This window comes from Perognathus longimembris, chromosome 18 (assembly GCF_023159225.1).
Source record: "Perognathus longimembris pacificus isolate PPM17 chromosome 18, ASM2315922v1, whole genome shotgun sequence".
NCBI classification, from domain to species: domain Eukaryota; kingdom Metazoa; phylum Chordata; class Mammalia; order Rodentia; family Heteromyidae; genus Perognathus; species Perognathus longimembris.
The window spans coordinates 5,866,631-5,878,033 of NC_063178.1; the positions used below are offsets into that span (position 1 = coordinate 5,866,631).

The window sequence follows — 11,403 nt, forward strand, 5'->3', positions numbered from 1 at the left end:
TTTGGGGGAGGTAATGCAGCATTCAAAGAAGGATTTTAATTAGGCAGGCCCTTACCCAATCATATTACAGTGAGGAAAAAATGATAAGCAAGTTGTTTCATTGAATGGATTGGCTAAGTGAAAAAGTAATTGTAATTGAAAAATTTAGAGAGACTCATAGGCATTGTGAGTCTTTTGTAACATTGTTTTTTGGTCTGAAAAAAAGTCTAAATAAGTTTCCTATGATTGGCACATTACGATTGAGGCAAAATATTAAATTGAAAATTCTGTTTCAATCCACCACCCTGATACAATGTGATTCAAGTCAAATGACCTTTAAGCAGGTCTCTTCTCTCCATTTGAAATAGAGGTGATTGAAATTCTCATTCAAACTCATGTCTTGGGGAACTGGAAGATAAGCAGGGACAAGGAGACAGCTGAACATGACACGAAACACCACATGCGTCAGCACCAATAGCACAGCGAACCCATGAGGAACTCTGCTCATACAATCAGTACAGTCAGATAAATGCAGAAGAATAAAATTCAGAAAGTCACGTCGATGTTAATTCAAGATAAAAGAAATAAAAGTCTAACCAAGAGTTGTGTGCTTGGCTGTGATCTCACCGTCAGAAGGCAGAACAAGAAAATTATGCATTTGAACTTACATGGGATACCGAGGGCGAGTTTGCAGATAGAAAAAAAGAAAGGAAGAAAGAAAGGAAGAAAGAAAGAAAGAAAGAAAGAAAGAAAGAAAGAAAGAAAGAAAGAAAGAAAGAAAGAAAGAAAGAGAGAGAGAGGGAGAGAGGGAGGGAGGGAGGGAGGGAGGGAGGGAGGGAGGGAGGGAGGGAGGGAAGGAGGGAGGGAGGGAGGGAGGGAGGGAGGCAGGGGAAAGAGAAATCCCTTGAGCCTTTTACAATATCTCCTCTCAGGTTAATATTTTTAAGTCACATTTTAGATGACTGTGAAGTTATTCAGATCCCTCAATTTCTTATATTCTTGCTTTCCTAGACATTGACTCTTGTGGTCATTGATATAATATTCATAGCATTTTAGAAAATGAGTGGAGCCATGACTTGCTTCCTTCAATGATAATGTGCACTCAAGGTTCTAGGACCATTCTCAATGTTACAAAACCTTTCTATAGTTTATCATAAGGGTTTTTTCTCTTACTAAATGTTTTGTGTTTTGCTTCATAATAAAACACTTGAAGATGAAAAACTGGGAACCTGAAGCCCAGATGCTCTGAGGTTTTTCAAGGGCCCCTCTGGAGTAAGACATCTTGGCAAAAGCCCTCCTCTGTCTGTGTGTTTCAATTGTCACCCATATAGGAATGTCAGGGACGTCCAGAGCTACCAACATGGCCAACGTCCAGACCATGATAAAGAAATCGCATCTGTGGTTTAGGTCCAAGTTTAAAGTCCTAAGGAATGCATTGCAATCAGTCTTGTCAAAATAAGATGAAATCTCATTCCATTTGGTTGTTGACATAAGAAACTATCATAAATGATAGCAATCACCTGTGCACATGTGTAATTTCATAGAAGAAGACTTAAATAAGTAAAATTATAACAACAGAAGAAAGGGTTAGGAGGAAAACTGGGAGGGGAAGGACAAAGTTCTGAAATTGCTAACTCTAATCATGATGAAATATGGCATTGATAATAATGAAAGCATATCATTAACTAAAGCACAGATTTAATAGCCTACTCAAGTCTTAATTTGTATCAAAAACGAGTGCCTTGAATATCTCCAATTTTGTATTTCCTTGCTTCCATGCTCAGTAAAAGACAGAATATTAGATTTTCTGACTCATAAAATTATACCATGAACATGGCTGGGCTGGTAGTTTTATTACGGTCTTGTTTGCAGTCATTTGGGTAAATGCCCAGAAGCTGGATTGGTAGGTCGTAGGGGAGCTCTATGTTGAATCTTTTGAGGAACCTCCATACTGGCTTCCAGAGTGGCTGAACAAGTTTATAATCCCAGCAGTGGAGTAGCATTCCCCTGTGGCCACATTCCCGCCAGTATCTGTAGTTATCAGATTTCTTGATAATGGCCATTCTTACTGGGGTGAGGTGAAATCTCAATGTTGTTTTGATTTGCATTTCTTTTATGGCCAGAGATGTTGAGCATTTCTTCATGTGTCTATTGGCCATTCTAATTTCCTCTTCAGAGAAGTCTCTCTCTAAGCCTTTGGCCCACTTATTAATGTGGTGGTTGTTTCTTTAAGGATATGTTTGGGGGACGTTTAGGGTTTTATTTTTAGTTCTATGTATATTTTAGATATGAGGCCTTTGTCGCTTGTATGGCTACTGAAGATCTCCCAACCTGTGGGCTTTCTATTCATCTTGCTAGCTAGGTTCTTTGCTATGCAGAAGCTCTGCAGCTCAATGCCATCCCATTTGTCCAAACTTCTTTCGATTGGTTCAGTTTCTGGGTCTTCATTAAGAAAGCTTTGACCTGTGCCAAGGAGCCTTGGTATATGTTTCCATCAGAAAGAATGACATTGCCCCATTTGTAAAGAAATGGAAAGATTGGGGGCGGGGCTGGGGGGTGGGGGGGAATCATACTAAGTGAAGTGAGCCACACTCAAAGAAACACAGACTCCATTTTGTCCCTTATTGGTGTAATGAGTATTTATCTAGGATCGTCCTAGAAGAGGATCACAATAGCTCAATGGCACATATGACAACATTTGCTAAATAAAATGAACCCCAAGAGATGGAAAGAAGAGGTTTTTTTGTTGTTGTTGTTGTCTTTAATGCACTGTGTGAAGTCGTTTCCTTTTCCTTTTGTTTTCCCCCCTTTTTGTTTATGCCCTGTTGTCACTGTATTTGATTTTGGTACTCTGTGTATTGTATACAGGTTTATCAGAATTGGGGAAGGAAAGGGGAAAACAAATCGGTGAGACAAAGGACAAAGGGAGAACCACTCAACATCAATACTCACAGACAATAGGTTGAAAATGAACTTTACAACTTGGGGGGTGGGATGGGGGAGGGAAAGTGGGAGAAAAATGAGGGAGAGGGTAGCAATGTTCCACAAGAAATGTACTCATACCTTACATATGTAACTGTAAACCCTCGATGCTTTACCTTGACGATAAAATTAAATTTAACAAAAAGCAATTTACATCGTGACAATCAGCTCATTTTGTCTTTTCATTCCCTTTCATCCCAGCCAACAGCAGTATCCCAATTCCCTTTCTATATGTGTATATTGTTACCTATTTATACATGATACTTAGATGATAGATAGATACAGATAAATAGGTACATAGAGATATTAAGAGATAGATACTTATGTACATATTTCAATAGAATAGATAGATATTTGATAGATATTTAGATTGATAAATATATAGAGACTTGGATAGATGATTGATAGATACTTGGTAGATATATATTTTGATAGATATAAGTGGAGAGAGAGCTACTCAGATAAACAGATATGTGTGTAGATAGATATTAGGTAGAATAATATTTGGGAAGATATTTCAATAGATTAGATAAAAAAGATAAATAGATATTTAGATTGATAGACACTTAGATTGATAAATATTTAGATACATAGAGACTTGAATAAATGGTTGATAGATATTTTGATAGACATATACAGATGACAGATAGATGAGAGATAGAGAGAGAGAAAGAGAGAGAGAGAATGTGCTAGAACATGAGCTATGGAAGATATTTGTATCCTGTGAAGAAATGATGTAATAATGTGAGAGCCGGTATGGATTTAACAATCAGGGTTAGATATTTGACTTTTCTAAAATCTCAGCATGCAGTTTCACGGCATTGTAATTAATTCTAGAGTTCTTCACCCTCCTACAAAATCAGTCTGGCATTATTTCTTCCAGAGCCTTGTATGAGGAAATCTTGCTCAATTGTGAAGTATGATTTTAAAGTGCACACCATGCTTTCAACAAGAAAATACATTTCCAGTGTTTATAGAAACAGCTCTTATCCACTGTATCAGAAAGTAGCTTCTTCCTAACCTTTGACATACAGCATAATGGAGCTAATCAAGTAGCACCTTAGCAGGGGGCCAGCATCTGTGCTAATACGTCTCCGTAGATGGCCTGTCCACTAAACACCAAAGGCATTGAGTCACAGATGGGAGAAATTTTCAGCATGGACACCTGTTTACTTTGTCCTTTTAGGCTCTGAAACCTAACTGCATCTCCTACTAATTTTCTTATTAACATTCAGTCACTTGAAGAAGTACAGTGACTAAAAGCAAGATAACAAAGTAAGTTGGATGAACTACAGAGAATCAAGCAAATCCAGCAAGATTGACACTTATTTTGCTCTTTAGAAAATAAACATCTCTGGAGAAGTAGATTTTCCTAAAACAATTCAGACTGCCAGTGTCCGAATCCTTGGAGCGATTTTTAAAAATCTGCTCTTTTTGCATGTATTGTTCTATAAATTTTTGAGCTATCAATATAAAGATTTTAAATTTTGATGGGGAGTAGATACAAAATCCCTACGTTTACCAAGTCCACTCAGACTTTGTACAGGCATATATAACAGAGGAGGTTTTCTTACAAAAGAGTTCTGGGGAAGTTAAGGGTGATGGTTTTGGAGAAGAGGGGCAGGGCTGTTTGTCTTTTGTCCACTTCCTGGTGATAAACAATTTTAGCACTGGGTTTGCTAAGGACAAGTGGCCAATTGGTGTTCTGTTACTGACTGTTGTTAGCCATCTTGAATTCCTAGAGCCGCATGCAATGAATGCTTGTTGCAGTCTCTGAAGTAAAATGCATTGCATGGAGCTAGTTCAGTTCCCTGAAGTCCGGCCACCTGCAGCGAGACAGCAGCTTAGCTAACCCTCCCCCCTCCAAACCCCAGCCCATCTAGGCTGGTATCTCCCAACTGAAAATAAGCTGATTCTTATCACTCAACATCCATTTCCCATCCCCAGACCCCACTCCAGGTCTGTTTACCAGATTTCTCATTGAGAGACTTCCCTCTGGAGTATAATTTGCTTCGATTTTGCTCATTCATAATTTTTTTTTTTTACATCTCCCAGCTGCAACTATTTTGAGCGAATTTCTGAGGACGTGTAATTGGAATTGACGCATTTGCCGAAAGCACAGCTACAGTGCAAAAGCAGAGGTAGGCAGAACCCAGTTGAAACACAGTAAATGTTTCCAATGAGCATTTTTTAAGTACGTGGTGAGTCTGGCGACATGGTTGATCCATGAAGTCTTCTATTTGGAGATGAAGTGGACCTCTTTCAGTATGCAAATGGTCTGGAAAAGACTAATCCCCCCATCTCCAAGAAAGTGGCAATGTGAACCAAACAATCTAGACAGCCTAAACTCATCAGTTTCCTACAACATAGAATTGAATCACTATTGCCAGCTGTTCTCATGGTAACTACCTTCCTAGGAAGCTTCTCCGAAATATACAGCTGGTATATTATCTATATTATTTCATTTTAAGGTCTCTCTCTCTCGCTCTCTTACACTCACACACACACACACACACACACACACTTCCATACACATTGTTAAAAGGAATAAAGCTCTCTGGTTCCCAGGGCCTAACAGGGCTTACCTTTTTAAATGATAATATAACACTATTTCCAGTAACATATGCTATATTTTCTCTTCTTTGCCTTGAAATTGTGCCATAATATGGAAAGTACATGCAAGTTGTGTGTATCTATCTCCTCCCTATCTGTTATATACATGTGTGTATGTGTGTGTTACATATAAAATAGAACTTCACTTCTCTTATTTCTCATTATATACCTAAGCAATGGTATTATACTTTCTGTTTGATTAAATGAGATGATAAAGTGATTTGTTCTAATGTTTGATATCCTCATAGTAAATATATGCTCTCTCATTTAATCTATCATTTTAACTTTTTAGCATCATCCTGAGTGGACCAACCTTTGGCTGTCCTGTGCTTATAAATAGAGTGGATTCTGCATTATACCTAAATAGGAACAAGAAGGAAAACTCATTCTTTCAAATTCCCGTGAGCCAGGAGACTTGGTCATGTATTAGACAGCCCACAGTAATATATTTTAGTAACCAGGGTAGGTAAGCCGGAAGAAAAATAGGTCAAACTCTAAAGGAAAGTGAGGAAATTTTCTCCTGAAATTGTCACCAGACTCCATTCTTTCACCTGAGTGGAGTGAGAATAGAAAGGAAAGTCTTAATATGTCTTAAAGGGACACAAGTGACAGAAACATGTCTCTCAAAATAACAACATCTTATACAGTTTCACCATAAGATTTCGATGCTTTCCATTGTTACCTTGCAAAATAGAGATTTTCCTCCAGTTTAATTTTATTGAATTTGACAAGAGCAACAAGGAAACTAGCTATCAGTGACCTTTAAGATTATGCTATAGCTCTTGAAAAGATTCATTTTTGACAAGGTTAGAATACCACGTTTGCAAATGAGTCAGAACTAGCTGATTTCTACAGGTTTCCATAGAGATAAAATGCAACATAAATTCTGGTTATAAGGCATTACCTTTGCCAAGAGACAGCTATCATTTCCAGCCGAGTCATTTTAATTCTGGAAATGGAGAAGCACAGAGAAGGCGACATTTTTCTTCAACAGAATATAGTTGGATTCATATGTTCCCAGGCCCTAGCCACCTTGAAGAACAACACTTTCCCCCTTGACCTTTTATAGACTACATAGATGGAGAATCATACTTTCACGAAGGCAGATCTAGATCTAGCTTCAGATCTGCCTTCCTTTCTAAGCTTGTTCACGTTCTTGCTATTTGCGCACACACACACACACACACACACACACACACACACTATGCTTTCTGGTTGGGATCAGTTAGAAAGTCATGAAACTGCAATAACAAATAGTTCCCAACATAAATCAAAGCAAGGAAATTAAGGACTACTTTTCCTTCCTCATGTGAGTCTACTCTAGATTCAGATGAAAGATTTTTGTTAAGGAAAACAGTTGAGTCTCATCTGTGATACACTTTCCTCTCTCTACTTTCCCCAGAAAAATGGATAGCCGGGCCTTCTTGAATCTAAACCTCTTGATGGGGGCTGGGGATATGGCTTAGTGGCAAGAGTGCTTGCCTCCCATACATGAAGCCCTGGGTTCAATTCCCCAGCACCACATATACAGAAAACGTCCAGAAGTGGCGCTGTGGCTCAAGTGGCAGAGTGCTAGCCTTGAGACAAAAGAAGCCAGGGACAGTGCTCAGGCCCTGCCTGAGTCCAAGCCCCAGGACTGGCCAAAATAATAAATAAAATAAAAAAAAAATAAGCCTCTTGATGTCTCTTAACTCTATTAAATTCTCTGTGTCTCCTCCTTTGCCTCTGTCATTATTTCAGGTCAGCATCATATGTCAGCTAGATTATAGCGCCTTCTTCTCATGATCACAGCTGCTCCTAATCTCACAGCTCGCCCGGCGATCCGTTCTGCACAATAACCTCCTGGTGAATGTTCTGAGGCAGAGTTCGCTGGCCTTCTCGGGGTGCTGGCCACCGTGGCGCTTTAGTTTGAAGGGTAGCTTTTATTTAGTAGCCCTTCCTGCTCCATTTTTCCCTGCACTCATTTTTTTTTAATCCATTCACAGAACAAACAAAATGACTTCCTGTTTCACCAAAGTCTTTCGCTACTTTTCAAACGCAGCCTCCAGGAAGATCTTTCTTTCTAAACCAGGAGCCGGGGGTCCTAGATTCCTAACTACTCAGGAGGCAGAGATTTGAGAATCCCAGTTCAAAGCCAGCCTGGGCAAGAAAGTCTGAGTCTACCTCCAACTAGCTACCAAAAAGCTGGAAGTCGAGTTTGGCTCAAGTGGTGGAGTGGCAGCCTTGGGCAAAAAGAGCTCAGGGAGAGTACTCAGTTCTTGGGTTCAAGCCCCAGGAATATTAAAAAAAAAATAAGCTCTTTTATTCAGTATTGAATATTACTTGCTGCTCACTAATATGTTTGACTTCTTCTGGTCTTTTAGTTTTCATCTTTTGTTCCATTTCCTACAGAAATACTACCACCTGAACACTCATCTTTACTGTTGCATTTGTAATAGCTTAGACTCGCAAAGCCAAGAGGGAGAAGAAACTCTACTGGGTTTACTTACCAGAGCCCTGTACCTAGCACAGTATCTTAGCTTCATTTGCAACCCAGGAATATTAACAATTTTTGAAAAACAATGGGCATTCTAACAGCAAATCAGAAAGAAGTGGGTTGTGGAAGAAATTATTTATTTTGCCTTTATGCAACATCCTGCCCTGGTGAATGCTAGGTCCTGAATATTTTTGTTGCCTCAAATTTCCTACATTGGAATTTCAGGCTCCACAACAATGATTCCAGGACAAGAAGTGCTTATGTCATGGGAGTAGACTTCTATGGAGTGGGATTAATGTCCTTAGAGAGAGAGAGAGAGAGAGAGAGAGAGAGAGACTCCAGATAATTCCCTGCCCTCTCTATCCATATGTGGCGACAATAAGGAATATGGACCGGAAGTAGGTTCTTGCCAGACAACTCTGCCCAGACGTTGCCTTTGGACTTCCAGATCCCAGAACAGTAATACACGTTGATGTAGCATCTCACACAGTCTACGATAATACAGTAAAAAAAATTTTTTTTAAAAAGGGTTGAGGGCTCATCAGAAATACAAAACAGGATGGCAACCTTTGAGTGACACTGACTTAGGAAGTCACCTTTGTTGTAGATGGCAATGGGTCTTCGTTGAAGATTTTTGAGTCATGAGGAAGGAGTCTGGAAGGGAGCTGGGAACTTGATGGCCTGTGAAAGTTGAGTGTGAGCGGAAGTCACAGAACTCAGTGAAAAAAGTGGTAAACTATAGGGGTCTCTGGAGCTAGTAAGCAATGTTTAGATTCCAATGGGAACTCTGAGGGAAAATGACCAGGGTTTGTAATCTACAGGGAATTGCTACCTAATTTTTCTGTTTCTGGACCAAAGAATAAGAGAGAGACACAAGAATAAAATGAACTCAGATTTTGATGTTTCTGAATTATTCTCCCTACAGCTAGGACCTACTAATAGTGAAAGCTGAGCTCACAGAAATAAAATGAAATGTTGACTTTGATTCACTTGTGTTTATTTTCAGCTCATTACAGATACACACTCCATACCTCTGAGCACAAGACTTTTACACTGTTCTCCTGCGTGATAGTTTGGATTTTATTCAGGAGCTTTTTTGTGTGTACATATGTTAATTTCTCATCTAAATTATTTATTGCTAGAGGAAAATAAATGTTCACTTGGAAATTACTTCAGAGAATTTTAGTGTCACAGCATAAGTTCTAAGAATAAGTTCAGAACTGAAAATATTGAATTTTCTCTTAATAAGCAAGAGAAACATGTGGAGTTAGTTAAGAGAAAGCAGGATATTTGGGTCTGGAATTCACAAAATCAATTTGGTTAAAAATATAGGTCATAGGGTTTAATAATTATATATGTTGTCTCAAATAAGATCCCATAATAGATCATTGTTACTATATGAACTGACCATAACATCAATAAAAGCTTTTGGAAGTGATGATCTCCGAAGATATTTCAGGGTCCCTAAGTCAATTTTCAGTATTGATGTCTTATTGATTCCAGAAAAAACTTCATGTAAAATCACTTTGTTCTACACCACAGTACTCAAGATACAGTCATAGAAATCTCATTATAGTACTCTAGAGAGAAACTTGACATGAATTAAGAACCAAGATGTTAGACATTCAGCCAACTGTGATTTTTTTTAAGCAATAGGAATATGTACTTGGTCTTATTTTAGAACCAAAAAGCCCTTTTTTCCTAAGAATTATCAAAAGAAATAATTCGGTTGGTATATATTGCATGCTGTGAAAAATTGTATATCCAAAGAATATTTCACTTATGTTTTAAATATTGTTAACATGTTTGGTGCAAAAAAGAATAATTTAGATGCAGGGTTACAGAGGGATGTCTTTCCCAAGGTAACACAGTTAAAGGAAAAGCGAAGTAGACACTTGCGTTCAGTTAAAGAATTCAGAGTCTGGTTGGTAGAAAATAAATGTAATGCCGAACGAATACAGCTATCTCAGAATATACTGAGGGCCCTACTCACATCTCAAGAAGTACTCTATTGCTGCAAAATAATCAGAACACAAGACAACCTGCTCTGTCAGGAGAAGCCTAAGGAAGCTCAAGCATTTACTGCTTCCTTGTTTCCCAATCCACATATGCCTCACTCAGAAGATAGAAAATTTTTGCCTGGGTCACTGAGAAGTTGCTCCCCTGTGTGGGGTGCAAAATTAAGTAAGCCATGTCCTTCTATGCTGCATCAGGTTACCTTAAGATTCCTGTTCTTGTGTGGAAAGACACATCTCCAATTTGAGCTAAAGTATTTCTGACGCAGACTTGTTCAAATGGTTTTTAGTCTGCATTGCAGACCCATCTGTGGTTGCAGAAGTTTTCAACTCATCTTTTATCCTGTTTTGAACGAATACTGGCCAAGTCTGTGTGTGTGTGTGTGTGTGTGTGTGTGTGTGTGTGTGTGTGTGTGTGTGTGTGTGTAAAATAGACCAGTTGTCCTGAGGCCAGCCTGTACCTTGGCCAGGAATACTTATTTAGTTAGGTAATGGAGACATGAGTACTATCCTGTAAACCTGGCCCCTTAATTAGCCGGGGGATGGGTCAACTGATGAAGAGCAAGTGGCACGTGACTCCACTGTGATGTCACCAAATCCTTCCGGCTTGGGGAGGGGGGCTTTGGCAGGCTGGCCACACCCCTTTTCGTTTGCATGTTTCTAAACAACCAATGGCATGAGAGCATTTGTTTCTGGTTGCCTGGTGCCCGCTTGGGTTCCAGTCTTCTGACTCCCGCTCGTACTGGCAGGTACACCAGAGACGCACCGTTCCTGGCACTTGCTGGAGCAGAAGTAATTGAGGGGTTAGCTGAAGTCCTCAGAGTGTGTACCCCACACCTTCCCCTTCCCAGGCCCCCATTATCTAAAAGTACAAATCCCTAAAAATCGCCAAGAGCCAGGACACAGCTGCAAGAAAACCTGCAGAGAAACTGCCCTGGTGGTGCCCCAGGAGCCACAAAGATGGAGAAATATGAAACCGGTGGTGACCCCAAGACCGACGCTGGGGAATGGAAGCCACCCAAAGGGGCACCCAAACCCAGCCTGGAGGAGCCCCTTGCCCTGCAGAATATCAGAGGGATGCCCGAGCAGTCGGATGTCCGCGGCTCCCTGGCCCACATGCTGCGGGCCACCTCCCACATCCATGCGCACATCGAGGATCTGTCCAGCCTCTTGCAGAGAGCAAAAGAGAGAGTCACTCAGCTGGAGGAGACCCTGCAAGTTCTCCGTGGAGAGAACCTGGCCTTGCAGATGAACATCCAGAAGCTGCAAAACAGCCAGCCCGCACAGGCCCAGAGGGAGGAGAATGAGAAGCTGCGGGAGCTGGAGGGGCCCCGCGCA

The 11,403-nt window shown here is 40.1% G+C and overlaps 1 long non-coding RNA gene across 1 annotated transcript; it reads left to right on the forward strand.

The window, feature by feature from the left end:
- The first annotated feature begins 1,956 nt into the window (after nucleotides 1-1,956).
- On the forward strand, nucleotides 1,957-9,646 carry LOC125367269. The gene is made up of 3 exons (XR_007214034.1): nucleotides 1,957-2,217; nucleotides 2,717-2,724; nucleotides 9,635-9,646. It is a non-coding gene; the product is annotated as an uncharacterized LOC125367269 (long non-coding RNA).
- The last annotated feature ends 1,757 nt before the right edge of the window (nucleotides 9,647-11,403 follow it).